Source organism: Ambystoma mexicanum, chromosome 8 (genome assembly GCF_040938575.1).
Source record: "Ambystoma mexicanum isolate Mex_15411 chromosome 8, UKY_AmexF1_1, whole genome shotgun sequence".
Taxonomy (NCBI): domain Eukaryota; kingdom Metazoa; phylum Chordata; class Amphibia; order Caudata; family Ambystomatidae; genus Ambystoma; species Ambystoma mexicanum.
Genome location: NC_090929.1, coordinates 769,448,047 through 769,460,934, shown reverse-complemented (window position 1 = coordinate 769,460,934; position 12,888 = coordinate 769,448,047).

The window sequence follows — 12,888 nt, the reverse complement described above, 5'->3', positions numbered from 1 at the left end:
CTTCCTGAAAACGCTGTACAGAGTGGTGGAGACACATGAACCCTGGGGGACCCCACATGTAATGGGAATGGGGTCGGTGGATGCTGAGACAGAGAAGACACACATAGTCGTATTGCTTAGGAAAGATTGTATCCAGCCTAACGCTTTTTTTGAGAAGTCGGCTGCTGAGTCCAAGTGGTTACAGAGGATTTTTTGGTCTACTTGGTCAAACACTGCTGAAAGATCGAGGAGTAGTAGTAGAGCGGCTTTACCATTATCTTTAAAAGTGTCAATTTGTGCCTTAAGGTCGAACAGCGCTGTTTCAGTCCCATGTTGTGGTCTGAAGCCAGACTGGCAGAATCCCAGGAGGTGGTTTTGTTCAAAGCATCACTGAATTTGAAGGTATGCTACCTTATCTAAATTTGTAAGCAGGAAGGGCCTGTGGTGATGGGTCTGTAGTTGGAAGGTATTGAGGGGTCCAATGATTGCTTTTTGAGTAGTGGGAGAACCCAAGACCCTTTGAGGTTGCTGCACTTACTCTTTTAGGTTCTTAGCTCTTTGAGGTTGCTAGTTAGATACTCTTTTAGGTTCTTATCTCTTTTCAGCGCCATTCTTGGTAGTGGTTCTCCTGGCATATTAACAGTATCAGCGGACAGAATATTTTAATTATCGTCCTTGTTTTGCCAGTGCTTGGGCCAAAGTTTGTCACACATGTTAGGATGTTGTTCTTGCCACTTCTGGTCTTCTGGGCTAAAAGTGCATCTCTTGCAGTGCACCTGGCTCTCTTCTTTGTTATTATGAGGAGCTTCTTACGATAACCTCTTTTTCTTAATCTCACCTCTAGTTTGTTCATGTGGTGTTGATATTCAGTTAGTTCTGAACATTTTCTGTGGATCCTGAGGTACTTTCCGTATGGGAGATTGTCCTTCAAGTTCTTCGGGTGGTGGCTAGCAAAGTGTAACAGCATAATTCTATCAGTACTCTTTTTGTAGAGGGTGCACAATAGCTTTCCTACTTTATTCCTAATTTTCAGGTCCAGGAAATGTATGCAGAGTGAGCTGTGGCATATAGTGAATTGTATTTCTGATATTCTATTATTCAGCCAAGTGTAGAATTCCTCTAACGATTTAAAGTCACTCTGCCAGATAAAAATGATATTGTCTGTGTAACGCTTCCATTTCATGATCTTCTGTCGGAAGGGATTGGTGTTAGAAAACACTTACATTTCTTAATAAGCCGCCATGTATATAATGGCTAGACACAGGGCAACTGCAGCTACCATTGCTGTATCACACGTTTGTAGGTAGAATGTGTCCTTAAATAGAAAGAAGTTTCTTGAGAGTGCTATCATCAGGAGTTCTACAACATAGTTGACCGGGACCCTGCCCATAGTCATGTAGCGTGTTAGATGGTTTCGTATGCACTCTTGTTCTGCTGCCTGGGGGATGGTGGTATAAAGTGCTTTCCTGTCTATTGTTACCAGAAGTTGGGTATCTGGGTCAACGGGATGTCTTCTGATTTATCGTACATGTGGTGTCTTGCAGGCAGGAAGTCGTTTCTTGACTGAGTGATTTAAGGAAGTGATTAATAAATGTACATAATCCCACCAGGACCAAACTGCACCCCAAAACTATGGGTCTACCAGGTGGATTATTGGAGTCCTTTTGTTTTTTTGGCAGGGAATAACATGCTGGGACTCTTCCTTGTGAGCTATTAAGATATCCAAACTCATTTTTGATGATCCATTTGTTCAGGTAGGCAAAGTAGGTACTTTCTTCGAACTTGAGGGTAATATCCCGTATGGGTCTTTTTTCAGTTTCTTGTAGTTGTCACCATCCTCGAACAGGTATAGTACCATGCGTTGATATTGTTCCATTGAATGGATCACACTGCCACCTCCCTTATCTGTGGGTTTGATGATAATCTCCTTCTTTTCACTAAAAGTTTTCAATGCTGCTCACACCTTGGTCAGTATGATGTGTCTGGCTTGGTTTTTATTGACTTTTAGTTTGGATATTTCTTTGAGGACACATTTTTCAAAAGCAATGATCTCTCTTGGTAATTGGTTTTCATTGGGGTTGAAGGTGGATCTCAACCATAGACCTGTATCTTCTTCTCACAAATCATTCTTCGACCTTTAGAAAAGGATTGAAGTCAGATTTTTCTGAAGAACTGTTTCTATTCTGTTTCCAGTGTGAACCAATTGGTTGGGTTTGATGGCACAAAGGGCAGTCCGCTGGTGAGGACCAATTCCTCATCTGCGGTGATGGTGACGGTAGGCAGATTGAAAATTGGAATCACTGGGTGATCATTTATTTCTGTTGGGGCCATCTGCGCAGTCTGAACAGTCTCCAATTGGGGAATTGGAAGGGATCTTTGCTGGAAGGAATGGCAGAACTGTCCTCTGGGGTCTCCTGTCCTAAAAAAGGCAGCCTTCTTGGGTTGTGACCCATTCCTGGGTTGTAGTTGTTATAGTATAGGTGGTCCTCAGGTCCGAGTCCAAACTAGATGGGACCGAAAAATGAACCCATGGTTTCCTCGGTTTAGATCTTCCTGATCCCGGCTGCTTCCTCTCCTTATCTTTAATTTCAATGCACTCAGGTGCGAGATAGGGGTTCATAATTTCTGGCTTTATTTCTCTGATGTCTTTAATACGTTTTTTATGTTTCTTCTCCAGACTATTGGTTACAAACTGATCCAGTTGGCAATTGATCTATTTTAGTTTATCTCTAGCATCTGCCAGTACTTTGCTGGTTAGACATTTTTCTTCCTCTCCCATAAATTCATCTTTAATTTTTGCATGAATTTGCTGGGCTGTGGTTATGGTGAACAACATTAGGTCGCTGCTGCTTTTCGTCATGATATGGCTATAGCAGGTCAAGTATTCTTTATCGTCTAGAAATAGTACTGGCTCATTTGTTATGACCAGTCCCAGGTGGACTATCTTAAATGATAGATACTCTCGTAGGAAATGTCCATGTCCTTCAGTCCGTAAACATTTCTTTTTTAGTTTAAGGAGATCTATTCCTGATCTAGTAATAGCTATAGTTTGATTCATTCCTTGGGTGTTGAATAGTGAGGGTCCTCTGATAATCTTGTTGATTTGCCCTTCTGAAAAACTCAGCGTGTTCTCCATTGTGTGACCAATAGGGTGTAGCCTAGTATTCCCAGGTCACTAGTGCCCCTTGGTGGCACTCTCGTACTCTGTATTGGGGTTGTCAAGACTAGGTGACGTGATTGGTTTCGTTTAAGTTCTAGTGTGGCAGGCCTGCTGCCTACTATTTATACAAAGCTCAACGCATGCATCTGGCAACAGTTAGCATGACAATGATCGGACCCACAAAAAGTAGATCATTGAGATGAATAAAAAGCTGGATCACCCTGGCAGTATTTCCTATGCCATGAAATAGCATGGTTTCATCAGCGTAGCACTGTGACAGTGCAGTGAACACTGTCAGGGTAACCGATGGTGCGAACGCCAAGAACGTCTGAACCCAAATACTCACCAACTGCACTGAAGACAGGATCTTGGAGTAGGCAGAACTTCACAGAGGCATATGTCCGACTGGAAGGCTGGGCACTGAGGTAACTGGCATGAAACACACAAGCAGACATGACAAAGCAATGGAAAACAGAGACAAAAGACACATGCACTGAAATCTCCTCATTGGCTCCCAGTGGCTGCAAGAATTGAATTCAAGATCCTTTGCACTGTCTACAATGCTTTCTGGGGCCTGGGTTCACAATACCTTCAACTCTCCCTCTGTAAATACCTCCCTACTCAAGCTCTTCACTCCTACACCTCCAACACCCTCACCGTAAGTCACTTCTCCAAGCATCGTGTTGGGGGTGGATCACTATCCTCAGCTGGAGCCTCCCTCTGGAACAGCGTCCCTGCCTCTCTGAAACTTGAGGAGAACCATCTTCGGTTCTGGAAGCACCTCAAGACCTTCCTCTTTGCTTCTACCTTTGTTCTTCCTCTCTCCTGCTGATCTGTCTGCTTCAGCACCGGGCACTTGGTTACACGCTGATTTCAAGCCCAGATCCCTGCCCACCCAGCAACATACTCGCACTGCCTCCTGGCAACCCTTGCACTTGAGTCTGTATCTGCTACAATACAGTTCCCTTCCTGCACTTATTAGACATCTGTTGTCTATGCCTTATTCTTTCACTTACCACCTGCTGGACGCACTACCTGTTGTTGTTTTTATCATGTTTTCAGCCCCCCTTTCCACTCATCTCCTGCCCCCAGCACTTTCCTCTTCCCTCTCCCCTGCACTTGCAAGTTCTCAATGTTACTGGGCCTAGTAAGATCGTTTTTATTTCCTCTCTTGTTCCCCTCCCTTGCCTCGTCGCGCTCTGAAACACGTGTGTATGGGCAAGATACAAATAAAATATCATATCATATCATAAAAGGGAGCAGGCAACTGGAAAGTGCAAGGTAATGTAGACTTCACTATGACTTGATTGCATTGGGTCAAATGTGCATTGAATAGAAGGTAACATTGACATGCACTGAGCAGCTGTCAACATGTCGCTGTAATCCTCCTGGTGCACCATGCATGGCACATGCATGACAAACAACAAACCCTGCTCAATGTAGTGTGCCTGGTATCTGTTGACAACATAGCATCCCAAACAGGTGCATCAATGCTGTCATATGTGTGGATTATATGTGGACCGCACACCAAAAATGGTGAACCTTGAACAAGAAAGGTTAAATTGTGTCTTCCGTGTACCTGAATCAATATTTGTGAATCATTGTATGGGATGCCATGTGTCAGACAGTATACATGTGAAAAGTGCAAGGAAATACACACCACCACAACCTTCAACACTTGGCAAAACCCACAAATAGCTAGCCCTGCCATCCTCTTGACAACTCGGCAAGAAAAGCCCCACAGAGATTGTCCCCCCACAACTACGATCCTGCAACCTGTAGAATCATGATATAAGTGCGAAAAGAGCATGCACGGACACACGAGCATAAGAACATCATTGACACATGTACCCACAAACTTGGACCTGTGCACCACAAAACAAGTTAAACAAAAGTGAATGCACATAGTGCCAGACTCCTTGATGAACACCACACCACAAGTGACACCCTGAGTGCCCTTCACTTGCCTGCACAGGGTACCCATATGGCCTGCATACACTGCATCCCAACTGGAAACACATCTTTAAATTTTGAAGACATGCATTGCAACAACCTAAAGACAGTAGACATCCATGACAACCATTTAGGAAATCAGAAAACTGACAAAGACCACCCAGTGCAGAAGGACCACAGATTGCAAGAGGGAGACAGGACAAATATTGAGAATTGCCTAGGAGTGGAGTGAAGCGGAGAAGAAAGGAGAGAGAAAGAGAGAAAGAGAGAAAGAGAGAGAGAGAGAGAGAGAGAGAGAGAGAGAGAGAGAGAGAGAGAGAGAGAGAGAGAGAGAGAGATACTATAGCAAGGAGTACACTGTCTGGGCTGTAGATGGGGATGGACATCCCCAACATCACTGTGGGTGAGGGTACAGAGAAGTCAACCTAGGGAGGACAATAGTGATATGAATACCTCTGGAAGTACCATCATGGCATGAGATCACAGAAGGCACATAGAAGGAAAATATCCACATGTAGAGGCCATGAAGGACAATAGTGGTGGGCGGCGAAGGGCAGACTGCCAAATAATAAGCACGTGTAGGGTCAATCACTAGCTCAGTCTCACACAAACCAGGGGAAAAGCCCACGCTGCATGCATTTCACAAGACACAGGTACCCACTTCCATGCAACTAAGGAACTGAAAGCATATACCCCTACTCTACATCAACCAACATATATCCCTGTTGGACAACACAGCAAATGGAGATGTAAAATCACACCCAACACATCACGCCCCCAGAGTGAGACTGCCCCAGTAAGTGTGCATGGATTCCAGGGCTCACTTGAAACGCAAACAGGGACACCAGATAACGGCAAGTTGTGAGAAGTGGAGGATGTCAGACATGCATGCAAGTACATTGTGTAGATGCAATGTACACCCACAGACTGTGGCAGTAAACATGAAGTAGAAATGAAAACCAAAATCATGGACTACACACCAGTGATGATAACCAATAGTACAAAAGAATGTACAAAAAGTCACCTTACTAGGTAACACAGAAGCAGTCAGTCAGTCAGGGGTACACCTGTGTATATCTGTCAAAACCAACATGCATCAAGTGTGACAAACATGTCCTGTGGAATCAATCCACACCAATGTCCACAAAGGAAGTCAACACAGTCCATGTCATGAAGCACTACAGTGTAGGTTGTGCATACATGCCTATCAATGTGAATGGGACATGTTGACAGGTGGCCTGGCTGGGTGGAACATATATGCGGAGAAGGAAGAGGATTTTGAATTGGCAACTGTTAAACAGTAGTGTGCACAGGGAAACACCCGCAGGGCATGGTATGCAACATTGGGACTGGGGGAGTAGAAGGGTGGCAGTAAGGATACACCACCATGGTCAGTGAGCAAAGTGTTGGAGAACAGAAACTCCCAGACTGCAGAAGCACAAATAATGCATGTGGCCAAGCAGTATGATCATCCACACTGAAACAAACACTGACAATGAGGAATGTGAGAATAGTGCAGCACAATCACTTTCAAACATGCTATCAACAATATGAGTGCATCCACAGAAACAATGCGCTGCCATAGAAGTGCAAATGCACATACACACACCTGCGTACAGACACACATCAGCACAGACATTTACTATGACACAAGGTGGACATCATCAGCTGCTGAAGATGTCTACTACATGCAGAAACCATGGGGAACAATTACACAGACAGTACATCCAAAACAGTGCATGTGGTTACCTGCTGACAGAGCCAGCATGATGTGATTCCCGCATCACCTCCATCGGGAACTGTGCCTCCAAATGCGTAACAGAATGTCTAGTGTCAGGCAGAGGGCATGGGGAGTAGGGATATCAAAGGGTGCAGGGTGTCTCCCCTTGGAATGCAGTCAGTGCCTCATTCCAGAGCATTGTAACAACATGGGACAAGGCATTATAACAGCCATAGTACAGTGCCATTCAATCCGTACACATGTGTCACTAGTCACTCAACCCAATGTTACTTGCACATGCCATCCCATCCACCATGATGCAACCATGGCAGTTGATGTCACTGTGCATGGCTGCATGTCCACCACTGCATACGTCATGGTCTTGTGAGGGCAATTGCACAACTCAAGGGACATGTTCAAGGCAAAGCAAGGGAAAACAACAAAAAAATAGTCCATGGTCATAAAAAATAAAAATGAAAGAAAAATTGTCCATCATGGACGGGGGGGGTCCACCATGGAGGGGGGAGGGGTAGGGTGCATGTCAATGTCCAATCGTTTGACTATGGAAAAAACCTCCATGGGCTCATGAACCTCACGGCAACTGTGGACTGTCAAAAGAGACACCAATGCACATTTGCTCTAAGGAGTACTCTGACAATAAATGTCAGGACACGCACCCATCAGACATTGTGCATTCACACACTTGGTTCAGTAAGCAACTGATGCATGGCATGTCTGACAAGTGCCCCTCCTCTTCCCTCCATCATGTCCATGCCAGCACTGGGCGCATTGACATTCAACAGTATTGTAAATGCACAATGAGGGGACATTCAACTGTCAAGTCACCACACATACCAGTGGAAAAGTAATGCACATTTGACCTTTTAATGCATAATGACATCACATGGGAATAGCAAGACATCCATATCCCCAGACAACACCATGGTAAACACATGACACACTAATCAGGTCTGGGACAGGGAACTGGAGACAATGAGGACCTGCAGGAAGGCATGGAAAGGAAAGAAGCCCATGAGTAGGTACACCCAGAAGTGTGACTTCTAGTCAAGGTCCCTGAAGTGCAAAGAAATAGAAAGTGGATTGGGCAATGTGAACAGGGTTAAGCAATCGACAAGAGGGTGAGGGTAGTGGCCACATTGAGTGGGCCCATAGTGTGGGGGGCAAGAGAGAGCATGCCTCACAATGTGTAGGCTCTCTGTGGCACTGGAATTGAGTAAATGTGTATGTGGTCTGTGGATACTCATGCAACTACACTCTGGGAACACGACAATGTGTATTGACAGACAGCTCAGATATGGATTGTGACAAGGAAATCCATAGAAATAGGTGTCAATTGGAAAATGTAACTCTGCATGAAATGGTGTTTAAGTGATAATTTGTGTGGTTTCACCAGTCCAGCAGTGCATAGGGGAATGCAACAAGAAAGTAGCAATGAACAATACTTGTAGGTGGCACATATTTCACATGTGACAGGGGAGTACCCTGAGGGGGATGTTTCCTATCACAGTGTCAGAACCCTTGACAACCTCCCCGCTCTCCTCTTTCTCCTCAACTGAAGTTCCGGAGTCAATAATGCCTTTTGGCAGTTATCGTCGGGATCTGTAGTCCTTCTTTTTTTGTGCAGGTAAGGCCTTCCCCGGAACGAAGCCACAGTGACTGCCTGTTAAAGTGCAGAACTGTGACCGCTCTCCAGAGATGGGCAGGAGGGGAAAAAGCCTCAATGAAGCATAAAAAAACCCAGAAGCAGGTGGTTTCAACAATGTCCTTATGATGATGGTGATGCCAGTAGTTTCAAGTAAAAGGTAGGCTCAGGGGTACCAGCTTGGACCAACAAGGTCAGATTGTGCAGGATAAATGTCTCAAATACTATGGAAGTACCAGCAGGTAGTAACGAGGTGAAATGGGATCCAAGAAGGTCAGAAAGAATGGAGACATAACTCCAAGCACAAGGAGAAAAGGAAAAGAGAGCGAAAGAGACTGGCGAAAAGAAGAAGGAGCCAGAGAGGAGCCAGAGAGGCAAAGGAGAAAAAAGTGGCAAGCACACTCTTGGGGGAGAGCAAAGAGGAGAGCCCAAAGAAGGGAAGAGAAACGGAGCGGGCTGTGGGAAGCCGCCCGATGCGAATTCCCGGAAGCTGCCTGAATGAAGCTGCAGCTCCGGAGAGCGAAACCACAGAGATGGAGAGAGAGAGAGTGAGAGACCCCCGGGCAGAGCAGCACAGAGCCATGGGGGCCATGGGGGAGTATTCAAAATAAAGGCAATTCCAACAAGGAACAAAGAGAAAGCACTAGCGTGCAGACCGAAACGCAGAGGGAACAAACCTCAATGGTTGCAACGTGCCGGCTACCGGGAGGGGGGTGGCTTAGTAACTCCTGTTAGGGAGAATTCTCACTCAAGTGCTAAATTCCCTCTACCTTAGAGCCCTCCAGCTCTTTTGCTATATTTTGGGACTTGAACTCCATAGGCACCATCCTTTTCTGTGTGTCACACAGCACCTTCAGTGCCGTGGCACAGGGATGTCTTTCAGACTTCCCAAGGTTTAAACACCTTCTCTGGGACTAACTACTGTCTCTCAGAGCATGTAAAGTTAAATTGACTTTACTAGTCTTTTTAAATTTACAGACCCAGCACACCCTATCTTCCTATAGAGTGCTGGAGGGGTTGCCTAGCTTCTCCTGAGTCTAAACACTGATTTAACAGTCAAATGTTACCCTTTCCCACTAGAAATGGCTGGTGGCAGTGATTTTAAACAAACTACCATGATTTTTTCCGACCGTGAACGGTAGCTAAAAATTGGGTCAGACATGTTTATTAATATAGCGCCCAAGACCTATCTGAAAAAACAGACTCTGGTCAACATTTTTCACCATTTCTTTTAGGAAAGGTCCTTCTTGTGTTTGTCTCTCCGTGTCAAACCAGGTTTGGTCCCTTTGTTTGTTGGCCTTTGGCAGGCTTCAGTGCTGAAGCCCTCCTCTGGCACCTGAGTGTCTGGGATGGACAGGATCTGAGGGAGGTGCCCAAAACTCCCTGTGCTTAGTCTCATAGGAGACCTGAATGCAGTCTGGTGTGATTGGCCGGCTGTCTCTCACTGTGCGAGCAACAGCCAGGCTGGAATGAATGGGGGAAAACTGTTTAAAAGCAGGTCTCTGGGACTTGGAAAGCAGAGTTGACCACTGGAACGAAAGAACTGAAGACGAGCTGAAGGAAGAGGACTGATGCAAATCTTGGACGACAGGTGAAGCCCTGCTGCAGGTTCGAATTTCCTGAAACTCCATCGACAGAGAAGCCCTTCAAGGTTAACTTCTTCCCTTGAGTTTGGTGGGAACAACCCACTCGCAATCCATCTGGACACTGTCCCCATGCTGGTCTAATTTTCTTCTAAGTGCTGCTGAAAACTGGATAGCGAGGGAGAAGGAAACCAGCTTGTTCACTTTAAGGCACTCACACTTTAAACCAATGTTTTGCCAAGCTTGTGGCCTCTTCCCTGGGCAGTGCAAGAACCTCCCGACGTCGTCCTTCTTGTCCCCACGACTGAAGCTCAGGAACAGCGAGATCTGCTCGAACTGCCAGGAACAACTGCCTCAGCTACAGCTCTTCTTCACTTTAAAGGTACTGTGCAAAGGCGGTCCGGAAATCTTTTCGGCCACAGAAAAAGTTTTATGAACCTTTCCCAACTTTGAAGACTTGTCCTTCCCTAAACATTTGTCAAACTTTTCACATAGCCAAATTCTCCTAAGATCCGTGGCAAAGACTTAACCATTTGCTACCAAAACTGTGCTATCCTATACAAAGATTCGGAACCATTGACTTTGGCCCGGCCTATAAACTGAATTGCTGGTTGTAGTTAACTGACACCCTTTGCTCTGCCTATGACAGTTTTTGTGCTATTGATTCCTATAACCTTGTCTTTTTTACCCCTTTTTAAAGTAACTGAAGTGCCAATTTGCTCCCACTTCAGGGGAGCTGAAGCTATTCAGTAATTTATTGGTTGTGTATTTGTAGTATATTAGTATATTAAATTGAGCTGCTTCTGCGAAAGTAATATTTTCAAACTCACTGTGTAAATAAATGTATATTCTTTTACCAAGAAACCTTGAGTAAGTGTTTGTTTGAACCACCGTATTTGTTGGTCTTTTGTGTAACTTGTTCTACTACCCACTCAACTCTTGAGATAAGTCTGACTGCTCAGCCACTGCTACCACATAACTGTGTAGTACAGGCTTGTACCAAAGATGAAATTGTACTGATACTTGTAGTCTTAATTGCATGTAGTGTTCCCAAAGGGTACTGCATGTGATTCTGCCAAAAAACCTCCCAGCAGCGGCCATCATTGTAACAACTAGACCGCTGATGAGGAGCGGAAGAAACGTAAGGGCACCATATAATCGCGGCTCAGTTTCCATCTTTGCCACAGGCGCCAGTGAGCCGGGCGCATGACACACACAGACATGTGCCACAAATGGCTGCCACACATGCTATTCCCGGTATGATGGTCAATTGGCATGAGTCTGTATGTCACAGGATATGCTTTACCCAGGGCTGTCATACAAATACAGCCATATGTGCCAGTACTTAATTGATGTGGGTGATGCATGACTGGTAAAGCACAGGAAGCACAGCTATGGATACTCACCTGATGTGTCCTCATAATTCTCCAGGCCTCCCATGCCTTGCACCTTCTCAATGAGGACGAAATGGCTCATGGCTTCTTCACACAGTGTCAGCTACTCCTCCTCTGGTGGCCCCCCTCCAGTTACCAGTACAGATGACAGGTTAATAATCGACTTCTGTTTGGTGCAACAGTTGAGATAATTCCAGTGCTTCATGACATGTTCGGCTGTGCGCATCTCCAACTGTAAGGCATTTATCTATTCCGTGACATGCTGCCAATGCAGCATACGCTGTGCATCTGTATGTGTGTTCCCCGCATACAGGCACATGTCACGATAGTGATCGGTCACATAGTCAATGAGAATCCAGAGCTGCACTGCATTGTGGGAGTCTGCTTTCCAGCCATGGCCTATGCTCCTGTCTCTGGCCGTGTGAGTCCGTGTTGGACTCCCACCTTGACATACCACCCCCACTGCTCCACAGCCGATCTCCAGGAGCACCTTGCCCACCCACACCTGCATCAGGGGTGTCCATGTCTGCACCATCTTCTTCAGACCAGAGTGGCAACCCCATGCAAGTGAGGCAGAGGGCTGTCAAATTCATTGCAAAATAAGTTGACATCCTGGTGGATAAGGTCCTGGAGAATCATGATGGGATTGTGAGAATCATGATGGGATTATGATGAGGGAGACCTCAAATTCAGGACCCACGTCAAAGCCCTGTGCTTCCAGAAGGCCAGTGCAACCGCAGAGGTGCAATGTGTGCGCAGGTGCAGGTTGTCCACCAACAACATGCAAGTCCTGGCGAGGTTCTACCCATAGCTGCATGCCCAGGTCTGCGATTTACACCAACGTCTGGAGGCGGCTCATGAGTAGGCATGTGTTGCACTGCTCTATGATGCATGTGTGTTGTGCATGTGATTGCAATTTTTGCAGTGACCCCCTTACTTTAGCAGCATGTATGTTTCTGCGACCAACATCTGCACGCAGGCCCCAGACAATGCTCTGCATGTGCGAAATCAGACATATGCGGATTGGACATGCACTGTCATTTTCATTGTGTGTTATAGTACATTTTTGCAAACTGTGCACATGCAATGTTTCTTGCGTCTGAGACGTGCCTGGATGGCATGTGTAACCGTTGAGGGAATGTTGACCATGTCATGTGCTTGCATGATGCTCAGGTGGTTGTGATGACAATAGCAGTGTGTGACTATGCATCACACATGCATTTGGATTTTTGGCATAGTCACGTGTGGGCATTGCAGTTTCAGGACTGTCATGTGATCAGTCATGGTGCTGCTTGTGCACTCTGAGTGATGTGTGTGCATGCCAGGTGAATGTGCTTGGGGCTATCACATGTCATGTGTGCCTGTGCAATTGATGCATGTATGTGTTGCATGCCCACAGGATGGGTTGTGGCAGAAGCATGTTGTTTGATGTGATG